This window comes from Gadus chalcogrammus, chromosome 8, assembly GCF_026213295.1.
Source record: "Gadus chalcogrammus isolate NIFS_2021 chromosome 8, NIFS_Gcha_1.0, whole genome shotgun sequence".
NCBI lineage: Eukaryota > Metazoa > Chordata > Actinopteri > Gadiformes > Gadidae > Gadus > Gadus chalcogrammus.
The window spans coordinates 10,551,800-10,556,799 of NC_079419.1; the positions used below are offsets into that span (position 1 = coordinate 10,551,800).

General features: G+C 49.4%; 1 protein-coding gene across 2 annotated transcripts in view; it reads left to right on the forward strand.

Annotated features, from left to right (window-relative positions):
- LOC130387565 (disco-interacting protein 2 homolog C-like) overlaps positions 1 to 5,000 on the forward strand; it is a 62,159-nt gene that overhangs the window by 547 nt on the left and 56,612 nt on the right. The gene's annotated exons all lie outside the window — the stretch shown is intronic.

Sequence of the window (5,000 nt, forward strand, 5' to 3'; positions counted from 1 at the left end):
CGCGGAGGACGGTAGTGAGATGACACTTTACCGAACGGTACCGACGGGAAGGATTAACGGAACGTGTGTGTGTGTGTGTGTGTGTGTGTGTGTGTGTGTGTGTGTGTGTGTGTGTGTGTGTGTGTGTGTGTGTGTGTGTGTGTGTGTGTGTGTGTGTGTGGTCATGACACGTCGATAACAACTTTGTGTGTCTGACTCCGCTGGGAGTTCGTTTCTCCGGAGAATGCCGACAATGCGGTCGAGACCAGAACCTGCTGTTCGGGGTGGGCTGCGAACCAACACCGTACCCGAACTAGTCCCTCCTCGCGCGCCGCCACGGGGGTCGAGCAGAGGAAACTCACCGATATCGATTCTCACAGCACTCACAGCCTAAAGTCATATGTCACATTTTGACACACACACACACACACACACACACACACACACACACACACACACACACACACACACACACATCTATACACACATCTATACACAACATACACACATCTATACACTCATCTATACATAACATACACACATCTACACAACATGAACACACTTATATACACAACACATACATACATCTATTCAACATGAACAAACATCTATACACAACATGAACACACATCTATAAAGCCCCCATGCACACATCAGTTTCATTACATAATGTCCTCCTTTTTTAGTTGAATGACTGCAGACAGACAGACAGACAGGTATAGCAGACAGACAGACGCAGATAGATAGCAGACAGTTATAGTAGATAAACAGACAGGTATGTGAGACAGTCAGACAGGTGTTTTACACAGACAGGTATGTCTGACAGAAAGTGAAATGACCTTTGGATGAAAAAACACATTTATCTTTCTTATCATGGACATTTTATTGCCGTGTGTGTGCGTGTGTCAGGAGACTTCTGTTTCTGTTGTGCGTTTTATTATTCTGATGAACTCTCAAACATTCTCCCATTGGCAATTAGTTTCTCATTCATGCGCAATCAGTCTCTCTCTCTGTCTCTCTCCCTCCCCCCACACCTAGGAGCTTCTGAATGAATGAATGGCTTAATGAATGAATTGCTTAATGAATGAATGGCTTAATAAATGACTGGCTTAATGAATGAATGAACGCGTGGGACTCCATGATTTTGAAGTCTTGCTTGGAGTCCCGCCCTCTTTCGAGCCATGCACTAACCCTCCTGGAAGTGGGAATGTCTAGAATCACACCAGCAACCGTACACTCCTCGTATCACTCTACTGTACACTCCTCATATCACTCTACTGTACACTCCTCGTATCACTCTACTGTACACTCCTCATATCACTCTACTGTACACTCCTCATATCACTCTACTGTACCCTCCTCATATCACTCTACTGTACCCTCCTCATATCACTCTACTGTACCCTCCTCATATCACTCTACTGTACCCTCCTCATATCACTCTACTGTACACTCCTCATATCGCTCTACTGTACACTCCTCATATCACTCTACTGTACACTCCTCTGTCACTCTACTGTACACTCCTCATATCACTCTACTGTACACTCCTCATATCACTCTACTGTACACTCCTCATATCACTCTACTGTACACTCCTCATATCACTCTACTGTACACTCCTCATATCCATCTACTGTACACTCCTCATATCCATCTACTGTACACTCCTCATATCACTCTACTGTACACTCCTCATATCACTCTACTGTACACTCCTCATATCACTCTACTGTACACTCCTCATATCACTCTACTGTACACTCCTCATATCACTCTGAGCCGTGTTATCCCGTAGTTTGAACTGTGAATCCAAACTTTAAAACGTGTTCCGATCCGTCCAACCCCCCGCCTGTGTGGTCCCCCCGCGAGGTGGAAGAACAAGATGGAGCTGTCGTAGTGGACCCTGGCTGGTGTTCTGTCTGATGGAGGAGGAGGGGATGAATATTTATGATGTGTCTGGAGTGTCTGTCTGGCAGGCTGAGGCTGGGGTGGAGTTGGGCTGATGATAGGGGTGGAGGTGTTGATGGGTGGTGGTGATGGTGGTGGTGGAGAACGCCTTAGAGTGGATGGCGGTGGTTATGGTGAGGGTGGAGGTGGTGTTGGTGGGAGTGGATGGCGGTGGTTATGGTGAGGGCGGAGGTGGTGTTGGTGGGAGTGGATGGGGATGGTGGTGGTGTTGGTGGGAGTGGATGGGGATGGTGGTGGTGCTGTAGAGGCTGGTGTTGGTGGGAGTGGATGGGGATGGTGGTGGTGCTGTAGAGGGTGGTGTTGTTGGCTAGCCGAGTCAACAATAGTGTGTGTGTGTTGCTGGGCCACAGGTGATCACAGACACGGACCAGGTATCTGAACGTTTGAGCCTTTCAAAGACCCTCTGGGGATGGATCTCCTGGAGGGGGAGCTGGAGGGAGAGGCCTGAGAACGGAGAGCTTAGCAGGATGCTGACGACTGGTTGGGACGCGATCCAGGCCCACTAAAGTAGTCAGGGGCATGAAGACATTACAGGAGCCTTGAACAATAAGAGCATTCAACCGTGGAGTCTCGGACCAGAGAGGGTCCGACATCTGAGCCCAGGAAGTCATTGAGCAAACCACCACTGAAACCAGGGGGAGAGGTTCCACCTGAAGCACCTCAGAGGGTTCCAGCGTGGACATGACCTGAAAGGTCTTAATTCAATCAGGTTCACTGAAACCAATAAAGGTCTTAATTAAGTCGGGTTAACTGAAACCGATAAAGGTCTTAATTCAGCCGTCCATCGTATGGACGGCTGGACCAGGACGCATGGACCAGGGTGTGTTTTCGTAAAGCGCTGACAGCTTTCCCACATGGTTGCCAAGGCAACGTTCGAACTGTGTTCTGCTGAAGTGTGATTGGCTGAGCTGACACTTGAACTCTAACTGCTACCAGGGCTCCTGAGAGCCGAGGGCCCCGATTGGTCGACGGCTCCCCGGAGACGTTGTCGAAACGGAATGTTCCGGTGGCAGTTGGGATGGCATAGTAGGGCGGTGATGTCATCCTGCTGCAGCTGACCGGGGGAGGGGAGGGGGGGAGAGGGGGGTTTCATCATCACCCCCCCCCCCCCCCCCCAGGCATGTTGCTGTAAGCAGAAACTTAAATCCTCTCTCTCTCTCTCTCTCTCTCTCTCTCTCTCTCTCTCTCTCTCTCTCTCTCCTTAACATCCCATAATAGCTCCCCTGATGACAGCTTTCCTCCGCAGCCCAAATGGTTTGTACAACTGTCTTAACGTCCGCTCCGTTTACACTGTGACCTCCGATCCCGTCCCGACCCCGTCCTAAAGCTGCCTGACCTTTGATCTCTGCTGGCCTGGGTCTCAGGACCAGCAGCTGGCTCTCTGAGAGAGGGAGGTCTGGTCCAGTGGTAGTACTAACAGGTAGGGGTTAGACAGTACAGAGACAGGTCATTAAGGAGCAGGTAGGGGTTAGACAGAACAGAGACAGGTCATTAAGGAGCAGTTAGGGGTTAGACAGTACAGAGACAGATCCTTAAGGAGCAGGTAGGGGTTAGACAGTAAAGAGACAGGTCATTAAGGAGCATGTAGGGGTTAGACAGTACAGAGACGGGTCATTAGGGAGCAGGTTGGGGTTAAACAGTACAGAGATGAGTCTTTGAGGAGACACATACTACAACACATACTCTTCATTTTGCGTATTAAATGTATTTATCTCACTATTTTCTGTGGTGTTTAGTGTAGCTATTTGGACTCTATATTATCTAGAGCTCCTATAGACCAATCTACCAGAGCTGCTAAGCCCCACCCCCTCCCCTGACATCATCCTGTCAATAGAGCCTCTGTGTGGGGAACACTGACGCTTTGTCTCTCTCGCTCTCGCTCTCTCTCTCTCTTCAGTAGAGCTTTACAAGATAAGAGCTCAAATGATGAATGAATCCCATCTGTGCTCTGTCACAATAAAAGCCCTCCTCCTGACTTCCTCCCTCAACCTTTCATAACATTGAGTAACCCTTGGGTTTTCCCTCGCTAACCCCCCCCCCCCCCGATCCCTGACACTTAGCACCGGGCTCGGAGGCTAATAACACATCTCTGAGGCGCTGGTTTGAGATGCAGAGGTTGGGTGGTTGGGACGTTATCTGTTGGTCTGGGTGATAAACCGACGGCACAACAGCTGCCGGGGGGGAGGCAGGGAGGGGGGAGAGGGAGAGATTATGAAAAGAGGAGAGAAGGAATTGGATGTAGCAGTTTTGCCAAGTTATATGTTAGCTAGTGTAGTAAGCTATAGCGTAGTTGGATAAGTGTAGCTAACTGTAGTGTAGCGTCTGTATCTGTGTTACGGGGTAGTAAGTTAAGGGTGTTCATAGCTTAGCCTAGCTCGCTAAGTGTAGCTAACTGTAGTGTAGCTTCTGTATCTGTGTTACGGTGTAGTAAGTTAAGGGTGTTCATAGCTTAGCCTAGCTCGCTAAGTGTAGCTAGCTGTAGTGTAGAGTCTGTATCTGTGTTACGGTGTAGAAAGTTAAGGGTGTTCATAGCTTAGCATAGCTCGGTTGGCGTGTCGGGGAGGAGAGGCAGGACCAGGCGACCTTTGACCTGCAGCCTCCCTGTTCATAAACAAACCTGTCAGGCCCATGTGGTCACTTCCTGTTCACCAGACACAAGGAGGACGCACACCCGTTAGACATTCTCTCTCTCTCTCTCTCGCTCTCTCGCTCTCTCTCTCTCTCTCTCTCTCTCTCCTTCTCTCTCTCTCCTTCTCTCTCTCGCTCTCTCTCTCTCTCTCTCTCTCTCTCTCTCTCTCTCTCTCTCTCTCTCTCTCTCTCTCTCTCTCTCTCTCAGGAGGACTGTGTCGGTCATCAATATTTATCCTATTAGAGCTGAATGGAGCTCAACGCTCGAGACAGCAGAGAGCACCAAGAGAACTTAGTTAGCTGCATCAGCTTGGCTGATGTTAGCTGCTAGCTCGCTGGCTCTTGATTGTCGGAGGAGGCCTTTATGGCCCACATCTGTTGCTAATGTGTTCGCACCAAACAAAAAGGTGTGTGTGTGTGTG